Below are 16,965 nucleotides of genomic sequence, written 5' to 3' on the forward strand. Positions count from 1 at the left end.
CCCTGTGCCCTGGGCACAGATATCCCTCCTACATCCTGCAGCCCCCACTGACTACTTCCTGTCCCCACCCTTTCCCACCCCCTCTTCACCTGCGGTATGTTCCCACATTGCATCTTCCAGGACAGTGCTTTTTTGCTCTATCGACACAGCCTGCTTCTTTATTCTAGTCTTTGTTTTGTTTCCATTAAAAAGTTGGGCAAATACTGTTCTGCTTGCTTCCTTAAATAGAAGACAATGTCCTTTCCAGAATATTTCCCTTTACTTCTATTGGCTTGGTCATTATCAGTATGAACATTTATTTAACTCTAGCTGAATTCTAGACAGTAGACCATTGTAGCTCTCATCCTTATAACAGTCCTGTAATGTAGTGTTAATTAAACCCAATTTATACATAAGTTTAGTGGTTTTCATTCAAATAAAATAGTCACCAAAAGTACTTAACCTGGCATGCAGAATATGTGTAATACATGAAAGCAAATATCACTATTAGACTGTATTTGCCTATCTGGCATGTGCTTGATTGGGTCTATTTGGTCCAGATTTTTTCTCTATACATTGAGCCTTTGCTCTCTTTTCTCTTCCTTCAAACCTTGGCATCTCCAATGTCGACTCAAGGAATAAGCAGCGTGCTGTCCACCAGCTCACAAGCATGGCTGGGCCTCTGTGGGCTGGACACAGGGCTTGCTGGAAGGCTGCTCAGATCTCAAAGCAAAACCTTCTCCCTCCTGAAGGCCTTGGTTTGATTGTGAGCTTGTGATCATCTGCTGGTGACTCTGTTGTGTTTTCTGACACTTCCCCTCAGTGTTTTGGTATTGGAGGACTAACTCCAGGTTCTCGGGATGGGGTGCATAACACATAAATCTTGAAAAGGACATGCAGAATCTTGTGTCTAGTGGAAGGAGATGTAGAAGGGCTCTCAGATGGGAGCCCAATACCTCATGTCTGATGGCCCCTGAAGCACTGTGTGCTGCTCATGGGTTTGTATCTTTACCGCTAGGGATTTGTGACCTCAGGGTAGGTGGGAGAACTCTGTTTCCAGAACTACCTCCAGACCATAGAAGCATGGCTACTGTCTTGATCCTACATTCCATGGCTCAAACAAACATGGCAACTTGACTCCGTACTAAACTCAATAGGCAGCCTCCCTGGTTCTGAATTGCTTATTGCATTTTTCAGGTCTCATATACAAAGATGACATGGCATGTTGGATTCTAGCCCTGTGTTAGGATCTGGAAGCCCAGTGGATACCCTCTAGCCTACAGCCTGACTCACACCATGTGCATTTATTCCTTGTTATTTATTCATTGCTTATTTGGTTTAAAAGGACAGAAAACAGACCCTCAACTCAAGGAAATAGGATAAAACAAAACTTCCTTAATCCTTTACAATTACCATGGAATAACTATCGTTACATACATATCCTTTATATTCTTTTTTTCCATCCTCTTCATATATGCTCATATACATTCATAACAATGTAAACAATGGTCATTCTGTTCATGCCATTTATAATTCTTTTTCCATTTCACATCATTGACTATCTTTATCCTTTATTTATTGACTACTTATTATCCTGGGCTAATTACAAACCCATATGCTAAATATAAAATCCAAGGGGTAAATTCTGATATATGCATGGGATTCTACTTACATGCGTCACCCAAAGCTCAGTTTCATAGACCTGGTAGAAAGAAGGTGGTTGCTGTTGGCTGGAAGGAGAGGAGCTGAAATGCTTCTAGGTGTAGAGTTTTACTTTGGAGAGATGAAAACATTCCAAAGTTTTTCATGGTAACAGTGTAAATGTACTTAAGCCATTGAACCTCACATTTAAAATGCTAGAATTCTGTGAAGCACATTTTGTCATTGAAATTTTTAGAAGTGGTATAGTCAAATGATTTCTGAACTCATTTCTAGTTTCATTTAATGAGTCACAGTCGTCGAACTACTTCAATTCTTTCTACCCATCAGGAAAAAAAGAAGACATAATAAAGACTTTTCCACTTTGTGTTCCTCTTCATTAAATTATTTCTTAAGAATTTCATGCAGAAGTGGATTTCAAGCCATGCTGTTTAAATGGTGGTAAATTTGCTATTTGAAGCATAAATTCTGCATAGTCAGGATTCTTTAACTTTTTAAGAGATCTCTCAACTAATGCCATGTCTGCAGCAGGTGAAGACAAACCTGGAGTGGCCACAACCTCTCAGACAGTCCTGCAGTCATCGCTTTAGGGACAAATGGTTGCATGGAAGTCCACGGTTTTGCACATGGCCATTTCTGTTTACTTTTGTATTATTAGAAAGCTGGAAAGATAAAAATATTCCCAAGTTTTTCCTGATAATGGTGTTGCCCAACAATGTGAATGTACTTAAGCCATTTAAAATGCTAGAATGGTTGCAGAGGGGAAACCATTCTATAAATCAGGTAAAGAGAACATTTCTTTTTGGATGATGTTACCCCTTCCCTCTCCGTCTGTCTCTCTTGGTTTTTCCTTCATGTCCCCATTCACAAATTCAACATAGTGTCTAGTGAGTACCACTAGATGTGTCCCTCCATTTCAGCACATGGTAATTTTCTTTTTTTAATCTAATTTAATTTTTTTTATTGTTGGGATAATGTATAGTGGGGTTACAGTTACATTCATCAGATAGTAGGTGCATTACTTCTCACACATTGATACCCCTTCTCATGTTTTTGTCCCCATTTCCCTCCCCCCTCTCTCTCCCAATCATCTTGTTCTCCTCCCTTCCCTTTTCTATTTCAAATAAACCAATAAACGTATATACAATATACCATGGAACACAATCAGATACAGTAACAATATGAGATTAACCAAAGGGCAAAAAGAGAAGAGAAATAACAAAGTACATTAAGAACAACAATCACACAAAATAAAGCTCTTGTTTCCATATTCTAGAGATCTTTCATTTAGTCTCATCCTATATGACGTGATGTACCTAAGTTTTGAGCTATTGTAATGCACATGGTAATTTTCTATGATGCAGACTTAGAATAGATAAATGTTCCCCTAGTATAGCAGTCAGTCAGACAGCACGGTATTTTCTCACTGTTTACTCCATGTAAGACTGTGTAGCCTGCCAGGGAAATGAGAAATCCTCACTTCATATCTTGAGGAAAACCTAACTCTTGCAACCAGTTTTCTTCTTTGACAAGTAAGGAAACTGATGCCAGAAAGGGAAAATTACTCACCCAATTCAAGCTCAGCTGCAGAGACAGGCTGAGAATTTAGTTCTCTGGCTTTCGGTTGCAAAGCACAAAATCTCCCCCCAAAGTAATGATGCAAATAAAATGTTGAGATTTCTTGTTGAGAGCCCAGTTCTGTGTACAGTGACGGGCTGTTCAGCTTGCTCACCTCTGGACAGCTGTCACCCAGACTTCCTACTGGCCATTCTTTCAGGAACCATGAATCTTACTTCTCTTCTTTCAAGATGTTAGGTTGTCTTTTCCTTTCTCAGAGAAGTGTTTCTGATTATGCAAGATACGAGTTTTGCTGTAGTGACAGACGGTTGATGTATAAAAAAATGCCTCTGCTTCCTCTTTTTAAAATTTTGAGGTCTGGGAAAATAACAGAAAATAGAAATAGCACACGAGAGAAACAATTATGATCCCAGTGACACTTTGTTTCCTCCATTTTGAGGTACAGTTAGGTAAGCCAAGCCACTGAGCTGCTCTTAAGCTGAGTTTTCTTATCTATTAAATGGGAGACAGATAATAATTATTCTGTTATCCAGGTGTTAGAAGAATTAAAGAGAAAGAATATAAAGAGTTCATGAAAAGTAGACACTGAATAATGATAATGTTAATAATAAAAACAATAGTAATTTGAATTTGGGAGGATTCTGGTTTTGAGGGATCGTTATTCATTTACTCTGTCTTCCTGTGCATTGATTATTGTAATGTCATCATCATCATCATCATCATCATCATCATCATCATCATCATTTTTTTTGTTGGTCATGGGGCTTGAACTCTGGGCCTGGGCACTGTCCCTGAGCTCTTCAGCTCAAGGCTACCATCCTATCCCTGGGCCTGGGTGTTGTCCCTGGGCTCTTCAGCTCAAGGCTACTTCCCTACCCCTTGAAGCACAGCCACACTTCCCATTTTCTAGTGGTTAATTGGAGATAAGAGTCTCAGGTTCTTTAGTGCTTGGGCTGGCTTTGAACTGTGATCCTCAGATGTCAGCCTCCTGAGTAGCTAGAATTACAGGTATGAGCCATTGTGCCCAGCTCTACCATTTTGATTTGAATGTACTCAGCTGGAATATCATTATTTATAAGAACTAGGCTCCACATATAAAAGTGGACTTGTAAGATTTGTCTTTCTTATTCTCTCATTTATTTTGCTTAGTGTAATCATCTATTGTGTATATACACTACATTTTCTTTATGCATTCACCTTTGACAAGCATCTAGGTTGATCTCATATTTTAACTATTGTGAGAGTAGTGGTTCTGTAAACATGGATTACAGACATCCTGACTATAACTGACTTACACTCATTCAGACAGATGCCAGAGACTGGTATAGCAGGGTCATATGGTAGTTATAGCTGTAATTTTTCTTTTGCCAGTATAGGGCTTTTAACTCAGAGTCTGAGCACTGTCCTTGGGCTTTCTCAAGGCTAGAGCTCTACCACTTGAGCCACAGCACCACTTCCAACCTTTTCTATGTTTATGGTACTGAGGAATTGAACCTGGGACATCATGCATGCTAGGCAAGTATTCTAGCACTAGGCCAAACTTCTAGCCCCTACTTTAATTTAGTGTGTTCCAGTACTGGAGCTTGAACTCAGGACCTGATTCTCTTGGTGTTTTTGCTCATGGAAGGTGCGCTACTACTTAAGCTGCATCTCAGGTACCGTATCTTAATTTTTAAATGTAATCTTCATACTGATTTCCAGAGTGGTTACACTGATTTTCATTTCTACCAACAGTGTTTCATGGTTTCTCACTTTAAAAAATACCTCTAATACAATAGGTATGAAGCTGTGGTCAGAACCACAGATTTCTGAGAAGCTTACTTTCACTTCTCTCCTTGTGTTATTTGGAGGTACGATGGAAGTATGGTCCTCTGGAAAACAGAAAGTGATCACCCACCAGAACTGACTGAGCTGGCTCTAGACCTTGGACTTCTGATCTACAGAACTGTGAGAAATGAAATCTCTGGTGTTTAAGGCCCCCAGGCAATGGTGTCTTGTTATAGCACGGTGGAGCTGGAGGAGACAGACCTGAAAGTACCTGGGTCCCTGAGTGATCACCATTACTTAGAAAATGCTGGCTTTTAGAGCACGTTCTATGCATCATCTTGGGATGGTTTCTCCATGGGTTGTGACCCATACAAAGAAGAAAATACAGGGCTGGGAGTTTGGCCAGAAGTGGTGCTGTGGTTCAAGTGGTAGAGTTCTAGTCTGAGAAAGCCCATAGGCAGTGCTCAGAGTCTGAGTTCAAGCCCAAGGACTGGCAAAAAGAAGGAAATATATAATTGGCTTCCATCCATGCAGAGCCCTGTGCTCTTTATGAGTCCTTATCATAATTCTGTAATGCAGTTATTACATCAGTTAGTTATGTGACAGGACAGCAGACATGGCTCATGTCTGTGAGGGGTTTCAGGGCACTTTAACACGAGTGAGGGTCTCAGTACATGGGAGGGTTTCAACTTACAGTGAACTTGCATTCTTCTTGCTGAGAAGATGCTCACTACAAGACACTTCTTCAGATTATCCTCTGTACCCCCTCCTTTTGTACCCTCCTCCTGTCTTCTGCGTCTTCATTACAGAGTTTACTCAGTCACTGAGCTTTGAGTCAGAAGATTTATGGTTAAATCATAGGTATTGTTCTTGAAACCAAGTTTTATGAGTTTAGGTAGAACTTTGGATGGTCCTGATACGCTTTTCCACAAACACATAACTGCACAAACTGAGCTCTGTTTGCTTTGAATAAAGCTTAAAGTATGGAGATTTTCACCGAGAAGTCACTTAAGTAAGATTCTTGCCCTGCACCGACACTTAGGTACGATAGTGTAAAGATACTGAGACTGGGTTGTATGAGAGAAATTTGATACACATCTTATAAATATAGAACAGCAGAAAGACAGGGCTTGAAAATCTTGCCACAGTCTCTTATGCTGAAATATGGGCAAAATGTGGCACAGAGAAAGTGACTCATGTCACAAAGGTAATGGATTTATAACTAATTCGATTTGCCTGATACAATTTTCCAGTTCTGATTCTTTTCCTTGACTTTGAAATGATGTATTTAGTTGAACCACAAGAGGGAGATAATGAACAAGGAAACGTGCTCTGCATTTCCACCTGAACTCTGGATTGGATCTTGCTTCTAGTTTCCTGTTATAATTGAGACTAGATATTAAAGGTGCATTGCAAAATGGATTATCAAAATAATGTGTAAAATAGGGCCCAGTGTTGGAGCCTCCACATTTACAATGGGTACTTTCAAAAATAAATCTCATGGAATTTAACTCTGACTGACTCTAGATTCCACTCCTTTTCTACATTTTGGAAAATTTGGGCACCTACAGGCAGGAGGAGAATATGGAAAGAGCTAGAGGGAGAATCCAAAATGCCTAAACTAACTTGATTTCGTGTTATGAATAATGTGAGCTCCCAGAGAAATTTTTCCATGTCCACATGTGAACAGAAGGTGAAGACTTAAGAGTCCAGGGAGAGTGGGCAGTGACCTCCTGTACACTCAGCTTCCGCCTGTGTTAGTGGAAGAGTCACTGTCTATCACACAGTCAAGGCCACACACAGGACTTGAATTGGGTCCTCAGAGCTTCCTGTGTAGTGCTAGACAGATTATACTCGAAGAAAATACTAAGGCAGAATGTGACTTGTGTTTTCTTAGGATCCCTCTAGAACCCAGATAAGCTGAGGGCAGATTGAAAATGGAACAGGGAAGACAGAAGGGCATGGGAGGAAGACACAGCAAGAGTCCTGGAAAGGGAATCCTGGGAGTTGAGTTGAAGACAAGGGAGCATCTCTGCTAGCCCTAGATAAACCCTGGCAGGTGAGAAGGCCCTTCACTCCCCTTTACTCCCTCTCCTGTCACTTAGAAGAACCAGGATGTGCACCAGAGTCTCCTCAGGAAACAAGATTCATCAGTGATTGATTTTAATGAAGACCATACAGAGCTTGGGCACAATTTGGGCAAGACAAAAAGGGTTGGGAGGCATCAGAAAAAAAGACATAGCAGGATTCTGTTATCACCTCTAGGGCTAAGAGAAGAAGATTTAGGAGCCTCCTGGTATAATTTTGGAGGAAGTAGCTTATGCTAATGCAAGGAAAAGTTGTGAGAAGAAACACCTTACTCTTCCTTTCTTTTTGGACTCTTAATCCTCCAGATGTCTTCATGTGATTTTCTTTATTCTTTTTTCTTTATTTGGTTGGTTCTGGGGCTTGAACTCTGGGCCTGGGCACTGTCCCTGAGCTCTTCAGCTCAAGACTGTCACTCTACTACTTTAACTATAGCACCACTTCCAGTTTTCTGGTGGTTAGTTGGAGATAAGAGTCTCATGGACTTTCCTGCCCGGGCTGGCTTTCAACTGAAATCCTCAGATCTCAGCTTAGTATTACAGGCATGAGCCACTGGCACTGGGCTCATGCAATTTTCTTCATTGCCCTGTTTACAAGGGAATCGAGAATTGCCAGAATTACACAGAATTACACAGTTGACCAGTGACCAAATTAAGTCAGGAGATGACATCTTCTGATTCATAGTTCAAGTCTTTCCTTTATACCAATTTCAAACAATTGAAAGTGGTGTTAAGTGTCCTTTATACTCTATGGTTCTTTTGGTACAACATGTAAGATTGGGACTTTGATCCAGGAACAGCAGAATGATCACAAGAATAGGAAAATACCAGGAAGTGATTTTATTAGCAGTGCGGAAATATGCCTCAAGAAATGAGGTAGGCAGTTCTGCAGTTCTGTTGTTGTTGTTGTTTAGTTGGTTGGTTTTTGTTCTTTGCCAATCCTGGGGCTTGAACTCAGGGCTTGAGCACTGTCCTTGGGCTTCCTCATGGCTAGTGCTTGTGCCACAGCAACACTTCTGGATTTTTTTTTTTTAATGTATGTAGGTTTTCCTGCATGCTAGGCAAGCACTCTACCACCAGGCCAAACTCCCACCTCATTTTTTTTTTTTTACAAGAGTTGTAAGTCTTGGGGTTTTATCTCATAGGAGGGGGTTATAGCAGAATATGAAGTTAATGCCTACCCCTGTAACCCTCTCAAAGTGGTTTGACAACTACCCAGTGACTGTGAGAAGTCATATACCTGTGCATTGGAGAACAAGGAGCTTGGTGTCTCTGTATTTGATCTTTGCCATAGCTGGTCTAGTGCCTTTAGTGGAAAGTCCAGTAGTGGTCATTCCACCCTCAAAGCATATGCCTGACCTTTATACGGGCCCCGTAAGAACATGGGACAGTGGTCCAGAGTGAGGAACATCTGGAACATTTAAAAAAGTTTATTGTTACTATAAAGCTGATGTACAGAGGAGTTACAGTTACATAAGGCAGTTTCACACTAGCATTTGTGAAAGACTGGACCAGGTGCCAGTACTGCCCAAAAGTAAAATAATCAACTCAATAAAGGGCTCTCTCCCCCATCCAGTGTGTGGGCTTCCCATCAAAATCGGTGACCTTTGGAACATGGGATGGGAATACTTCTCTGCTCTTCAGCCAGATTATTTTTAGAGGTTATTTAACTGGGGATTTTAAGAACTACTATGAATTCTTGGGTTATTTCTAGGTCAAGGTGTTTATGGGGAAGTATATGAGGTTAGGTGTTCATTGTAGATGAGTGATTCAGAAGGGAGCGGTGTAGACAGTCTGCTTCTGTATGGGGCAGGGGTGAAGTTTTTATGCAGGAAGCACACGGCTTCCCTGATTTCAAGAAGCCTCCCTTAGGATCTGTGCTAGCCCTTAATTCTGTGAAAACATTTTTCTTTCTTCCTCTTGAAAAATAAGTTGCAGAGTAGAGTTTATTGTATCTTATCACTAAAGATTTTTCCTTTTTCTCTATGGGCAAGTTCTCATAAGACCAAAATATAAAGCACTTGGTTTTAGTGTATCATATAACTTTGCTATTTTTACAAGTTTTCATCCTAAACCTCAGTTCATGTAACAATAATTTGCCTGTTTATGAGATAATTGTGGTTCTTTTATTAATGAAAGCTAATGGGAAAGGAAAAAAATGTAGCTTTGGCTCACAGGGTGATAAATAGGGAAAATTTAAAGTATAAATAGATGAAATGACTTAGTACCTATTTACTCCTTCTCTTCCATTCTAGAATTAAAGAAAAGAGGAAAGGAGAGGAAAAAAGAAGAGGGGAATGAGAAAATCTCCGACACTCACAGTAGGCTGAAATCCCAACCTTGATTGAGAAATTTTCTATGGTAAATTTTCACTGTTCTTCCTGATGCTTCATGCAGCTTTTATATCTAGATTATTATGAGAAGGTAAAAAATAAAATTTTAACTTATTTTCTAATTTGACATGAAGCTTAAAACCTGTCTTTCTTGCTTTCACAAAAAATGAAAGCAGTTATCTTTAGAGAATTGGGGCCACGGGGCCAAACACTGTCCCTAAATGTGGAGAAATTGGCAAAATCAAATTCAAACAGGCCAAAAATCCACGAGGAAACCTTACTTGAACTTGGGGTTGAAGCTCAATGTAGACCCAGTCTTGGACTAGGGAACCCCAAATTTCGATGCCTTTTACCCACAAGACTGCTATTAGGCTTCAGAATGAAGATCAAAACAAATCTCCTTTTGCTTCTATTTAGGGAGACGTGTAATATTCATATTTAAAAAAAAAAAACCAAAGGTGCCATGGAAATACCTGAAATTCTGCAATTGGGGCTTTAAATGCCTTTAAAGAATCTCTGTGTTAAGACTTTTGAATGGAGTCTGGCACAAAGTAATAACCACTGACTATGGAAGGTTATGAGACAGCCACTGCTTGCCCAGCAAATTTCCTAACATTTACCACACCCATGTTATGGCCCCCAAATCAAATGGGTACTTCAGACACAGAAAAGGGAAGCTGGGGGCCGGGAATTTGGCCTAGTGATAGAGTGCTTGTCTAGCAGGCATGAAGAGCCGGGTTCAATTCCTTGGTACCACATACGAAGCAAAAAGCCAGAAGTGGTGCTGTGGCTCAAGTGGTAGAGCTCTAGCCTTGAGAAAGTCCAAGGACAGTGCTCAGGCCCTGAGCCCAGGCCCAGGCAAAAAAAAAAAAAAAGAAAAGAAAAGAAAAGGGAAGCAGGGAGCTGTAGTGGTGTTTTACAGAAAATTTTAGAGCTGCCTGAGTGATTCTGAAAAGTGGTAGAAGGAGGAAGGATGCAAATTGAGGTAATTTACATCTGAACAAAGCAACTGAGATTCAGAACTTCTCAGAGTCTCATTCAGGTTCTGTCCTCACTGGATGCACAGCAGTCATTGCAGGCTGTATTGAGTACAATAGGTTTCAGAACTTAAACTTGCTTTCCTGCAGTTTGGGGTGGATGGTTTTATAGTGTCTAGACCACCAGGGAGGACAATGAGAAAAAGACAGATGTGGTATTTGAGGGTGTTCTGGACTGGGGTAGGTTGAGTGTACCTTTAAGTGGAGTTCTGGAGGAAACGTTGCTGCAGAGGGAATGGGAGAAAGACTTCCTAAATGCCAAAGCTTTAGTTCATGCTTTAGTTGCTTTGGTTCTACAGATCCTAGTCTAGCAAACATCTGTGCCATACTTTAAATTTGTGACAGATCATTTCATGGTGCCTTGGCAATACTGGACTTAAACTCATGGTTTTGTGCTTTGTGCTTAGGAGGCAAGCAGGGTACCACCCAAGCCTCCATCCTTACTATTATTATTATTTTTTAATTTTTTGAGATTGGGTTTCATGGTGTGTTTGGGGTCCACCTCAGTCTGCAATCCTCCTGCCTACAGCCTCCTACATGACTGCAGTAACATGCATAGATGACTACTCGCCGTGTTTCCTAGAAATTCTCATTGTCTGAGATGAAGTTTTTCAAGCTTTATTCCCTGTATAACCTCAGATTTCCATTCCCCAACATCTGCTTCCCAAGTAGCTGGGATTGCAGATATGAGTCACCGTACCCATTTCATGCACTCTCAGTGTTCCTTCTTCCACAGTCTCTATTCTCTGTCTCCATGTGTTGTTTTCATAGCTCAGTGGTCAGGGAAAGATCTGCCTCACATCAGACTTGGTGGCGATGGTGGAGGGTGAAGGCAGGGTCTCCAGTGTAAAAACTAATCTGATGTGGACATAGATTGGGGGCTGACTCCTTCCGCTAGTCCTGACTGGCGCCATTCGTGAGTCAGTCAAGACTCAACTGGAGTGCTCATGAGAATGTGTACCAATGGAATCCACCCTGTAGGTGTTTACCGCTGTGCCAACAAGAAAAAAGCTTCCAGCTAACCTAGCTCTCTAGCTATTAAGGAGACCGAGATCTGAGGATTGCTATTGAAAGCCGGCCTTGACAGAAAAGACTGTCAAATTCCTTTTATTAACTGGAAGAATGTCGGAACGAGAGGTATAGAGTACCAGCTAAGAGTTTAAAAACTGAAGGAGAATGCAAGACTCTGGTACCAGCATGTGTGTACACACACACACACACACACACACACACACACACACACACACACAAGAACTTGGGGGAAATTATGTCTTCTTCCTCAGATCAGATAAAATAAACCTGTAAAAGGAAAAGAAACAGAATCTTACGTGCAAACAGTAAACCCCAGGACTACTGGATCCTAGTCTAGGCCATTTTCTCTCCATATCACCACCATCCACTACTGAACCATCCACATTCTGCTAAAGAAAAAGCTGGCCCTTCAACCCCCACCCGCTCCTTTTCTCCTTCTTCCTTCCCTAGTACTAATTTGAACTCAAGGCCTTTCACTTGATTGGCTTGCTTGTTCTGCTAGTGCTCTACCACTTGAGCCACACCTCTAGTCCTGCTTTTTGTTGGTTATTTTAGAGAGGAACCCAGTAGATTTTTCTGCCCGGGTTGGCATCAAACCATGATCAGCCTTCTGAGTAGCTAGGACGACAGGTACGAGCCACTGTGCCCAGCCTCAGACCATGGTCTTCATGCAACCCCCTGGGTGATTGTAATGCAAGAGGGGCATGTTGATATAAAAGGAAGACATTTATAATACTTGGTAATACTGGTGCTTCCCAAGGACTTTGGGGCCAATAAAAGAGGAAGGAAAGGCTTCCTCAGGTTTCTCCAGCTCTGTTCCAAGAGCTATACTTTAATCTTGTGATGTCACAATCTGGCAGAAGTTTCAGATTCTCCCCTAATCTGAAAAAAAAATGTCCCTTGTATCTGTGCAATAATATTTTTGGCAATACTAATTTTGCTTTCATTATTATTTGAAAGCGTGCATTCATATCTTTGGGCCGTTTACTTGGCGTGGGTAATGAGAGCAAGGATTTCTTCAATGTGAAGATAAAGGGCAGCTATCTAACTTGACAGCATTTCTTAGGAGGATTGCATGACCTATTGCATCCATAAAGCTCCAGGGATTTATCAAATGACCCTAGGACTCACTTGATGCAGTTCTTTAGTATAATGTCTTGGTTTTGGGGAAGCTTACAGCCTTACCATTGGGGTACTAACTATAGAAGAAGAATCACCGGGGGAGACTGGTAGACAAAATCCATACATCCTAAGCAGTGCCTGGGAAGGTCAAGTTAGTAAGTCCTTTGCTTAGAAGAGAATACAGGAGAATGTACATTGAACTGGAGTAGAAGAAGTCATCCTTACAACACCTTTGGTTTCTATGATATAAGAGATTTTGTAAACCCATCTGTAACTGTCACAGGTCGAGCAAACCAGTTGCAGTGGGAAGTATCTGAAAGAAGACAGGGACAATAAGGGGCTGTCACTGTGGGGAAGATTAGAGTTGGGAGGGTTTTATTTGTGATTGATGCATAGGAGACTTGTAAGGAGTGGGAAATTCGTTTAAGCAGTTACAGTGTAGGTGGAGGCTCCTATAAGAACTAAAGTAAGTCAAACAAAACAAAGAGCCAAGAGAATTTCAGGATAAGAGATATAAGCCCAAATGGCAAAGTTTCTCCAAACAATTTAAAAATGTGGAACTTTTTTCTATTTAATTTTTTGCATTTTTTATTGTTAGGCGATATACATGATGTGCAGGGGATTATAGTTACATGCGTCATACATTTCTTTTTGGACAATGTCAACCCTTGCTGTTTTCTAGTTTTTCTCTCCCCACCTACAAGTTGTACAGTTCATAGTCAACACCGTGTCTCGTGAGTATCACTGCTGCATTTGTTCACCATTTGTCCCTCCATTTCTGTAGCCCATTAACCCTTCCCAAAGACAGATAACTGAACAAACAAGACAATAGGAAAAGAAGACAAAAACAGCAACAAAGGAAATAAAAACTACTTGCCTCCGTTTTTCTGGAGTTCATTTTGATAAGTATTATTTTATATAATCGGTACACATAGCCATTGCACCTTTAATTCTTCTTTTTTTTTTTTTTTGTCAGTCATGGGGCTTGAACTCTGGGCCTGGGCGTTGTCCCTGAGCTCTTCATCTCAAGGCTAGCACTCTACACCCTGAGCCACAGCGTCACTTCCGGTTTTCTAGTGATTAATTGGAGATAAATGTCTCATAGACTTTTGTACCTGGGCTGGCTTTGAACCATCATCCTCAGATCTCTGCCTCCTGAGTTGCTAGGATTACAGGCGTGAGTCACTGCGCCCGGCACACCTTTAATTCTGTAGTGGACTACACAAGTGTTTCACAGAGGAGATGACTTCGCACATTGCAATATAACTCTGCCAATAGGTATGTGGGGTTCATTAGACAGTAAAATCTACAAATGAACATAAAAGAATAGCAGGACGCTGTAAGGATAGAGACTTCTTCTGATAAAGTGGGACACATACAGTTGTATGATAACAAAAGTTGGTGGCTTATCAGGCACAAATGACTGGTAAGATGGTGATGATGAAGTGCCAGATTGCCAATCTGCACATCAGAGGCAATTGTTGGGTCTCTTGTGTCAAGAGGCTATTAGAGTCCTTTTGGCCTTTAGCACTTGCTGCTTTATCTTAGCAGAAACGTGTGGGGCTCTGAAACAGCCTCTGTTTTATATTTACCCTTAAACTGTATTAGTTTTTGAGATATGCATCCTGAAGAAAACTCTGTATCTTCAACTTCAGTTTTCTAATATTTGAAATGAAAATTATGTCTTTTTCACTAGCAGGTTACTGAATGGTCAAATTATAAGTTTCATTGAAATGATGAAAACCATGGAAAATGTGTGTCTAAGCAAAACTATATTAGATGGTGTGGATAAGGTATAAGAGCAAAGAAAAGGATTCTGAATATGTTCAGCCACCTTAGCATGATGGGAAAATGGTTGTGGAGCTAAAGTATGAGAAGACTTGTGATATGAACTGACAGCAGTTTCTCTAATTCTCAATCTGTTAATGTCATTCTATCTGTATTTCCTGCTTTAGCACATTCATCATCTTAACATCATGTGGGACTCTCTCTCTCTTTCTCTCTCTCTCTCTCTCTCTCTCTCTCTCTCTCTCTCTCTCTCTCTCTCTCTCCCTTTTCCCCCAATCTTTCCTCTCAACGCATTAATGTGTTGTTTCTTATTTGCTCTCCTTATGACATATGAAGGTAATGTAGTCCAGATCTATCATGTACTTGTATGACCAGTTTTATGGCCCCATCCAAAATTATGGTTCTTATTCCAGCACATTCCCGAGGCCGTGACAACCATGCAGGGCCTGGGACAGAGCACACTGGAGGCTGGCTTTGGTGAGCCACAGCTGGGGCAGCTTGCAGCTCTGCACTCACAACTATGGAAGAGGCTGGTGGAGAAGTTCTTGAGGGAGGAACCCAAAGTCCTGGGGGTGAGTCAGTGTGGGTCTGCGAGAAGGAACAAGGCTGAAGTAAAGGGGGCCACTGCTCAGGCTAAAACACTCAGGCCCCACCAGGTCTCGGCAGTGTTTGATTTTTCATGTTTTGCCACTTGAAAATGGCATAATATTCTTGCACACCATACTCTCTGTTTAGTTGTATTAAAAATGAAGTTCCTTCAGGGGCCAGGAGTTTGGCCTAGTGGTAGAGTGCTTGCCTAGCATTCACGAAGACCCGAGTTCGATTCCTCGGTACCACATACATAGAAAAAAAAAAGCCAGAAGTGGTGCTGAGGCTCAAGTGGTAGAGCTCTAGCCTTGAGAAAGTCCAAGGACAGTGCTCAGGCCCTGAGCCCAAGCCCAGGACTGGCAAAAACAAAAAATAAAAGATTAAAAAAATGAAGTGACTTCAGATTAATTCTGCCTTGTGGATCATCCAGGGCAATCGTATCAACCTCAGTATGGACAAGCAGCTAAAGAAAATGCCAACTGCCCTGACTGCTCCTTGCGCAGCCTGCCAAGTGACTGGTGGATCCTGGAGTCTCTGTGCATCCCATGCCCTCTCTCAGCTGGCTGCTTGGAAAACAAGCAATGCAGAATCCCTCAAGCATTTACATCTGCAGTGTCACGAGGGGTGTCTACGAGAAAGAGAGTATTTGAAGAATGGCGGCTTAGGGCAAATTTAAGAGACCAAATTGAATATACAGGTTTATCGATTGCCCAGACTCCAAACCACTGGGGAAAAAACATCATTGTGGTGGCTTTTTTCCACTGTCATGTGTGTATATATATGTGTGTGTGTGTGTATGTGTGTATACATGTATATGTATGTATATATGTATATGCTGTCAATATATATGTATACATATATATGTGTATATATGTATGTACCTATATATGTATTTACATACAACACATATTCAAAAATATTATATACAATACATAAAACAAAATACAATATAATAAGATATATGATATATGGTATATGAAATAAAATAAATTATAATATATAATATATAAATTTTGGAAAATTAGTATATGAAACAAGACATTATGTATATAAGACAATATATAATATATAATTTTTGGAAAATATTTTTCATGAAATAGATAATATATGTTGACATGTACATATAGGTATATATACAATATGTAAACATAAATGAATATTTTAAGATGTAAATAAGTATATATTTAAAGATAAATAAGTATTCAATCATTTTATGTCTAATTCTCCTACTTTTAGGATATTGCATTTAAAAATTCCTTCCTCAGGTACCAGAGCTCAAAATAATGTCATATTTGTCCTTTTTTTCCTTGACCTTGTATCTACGTTTCTTTTAGAAGAAGAATTGCTTCCTAGTTACTTGGTAATTATGCTCCACCATGTTTCAAAGTCAAGGTTGAGGTATAAGGATTGTCATGGGCAGTAGGAAAACATGTCTAGACAGGTTTTGGTGGTCACCTCCTTCCCTTGAAGTGACTGCAGCAAAGACATATATTTGGAGGGATAATTTTGGTAAGTTAATATGTCTACTCTTCTTTGTGTGTGCAGAAGGGAAACTTCGGAACGCTGAGCTGAGTGGATGAAAAGATGGAGAATAGTATTAACTTTGTGGTTGGATAGGAAGCGTGAATGTTCTTGCTGTAGTTGTTACCCTGTTTTTGCTTCTTATCATTTCTAGGTTGTCCACTAGTGACTGCTCTTATGAAACTCAGCATAGGAATGATGATGTGTATCATATTACCCTTCTACAAAATTGCTCCCCTTTCCATGTGTTTGGGATACACAATTAGGGGGTCACTTGTGGTGAGTAGCAAACCTTGGGGTAAAATTAGAGAAATAGTTAACACTGCTAGTATATTCGGGGTTTTGGATAGAATCCTATTCTATTTTGTAAATCTAATACTTTAAGAGAAGTATATTTGATATTTGGTTACTTTTCTTACATTTATTAGAGCAACAATAACCAACTTGAATTTTTCTTCCTATTACTAGTTTAGTATT

At 40.4% G+C, this 16,965-nt stretch overlaps 1 long non-coding RNA gene across 1 annotated transcript; it reads left to right on the forward strand.

The window, feature by feature from the left end:
• The first annotated feature begins 6,615 nt into the window (after window positions 1-6,615).
• Window positions 6,616-16,790, forward strand: LOC150052524 (uncharacterized). The gene is made up of 4 exons (XR_016538124.1): window positions 6,616-7,042; window positions 9,323-9,428; window positions 14,793-14,951; window positions 16,643-16,790. It is a non-coding gene; the product is annotated as an uncharacterized LOC150052524 (long non-coding RNA).
• The last annotated feature ends 175 nt before the right edge of the window (window positions 16,791-16,965 follow it).

Source organism: Megascapheus bottae, chromosome 16 (genome assembly GCF_031878675.1).
Source record: "Megascapheus bottae isolate mThoBot1 chromosome 16, mThoBot2.hap1, whole genome shotgun sequence".
Classification (NCBI taxonomy): Eukaryota; Metazoa; Chordata; class Mammalia; order Rodentia; family Geomyidae; genus Megascapheus; species Megascapheus bottae.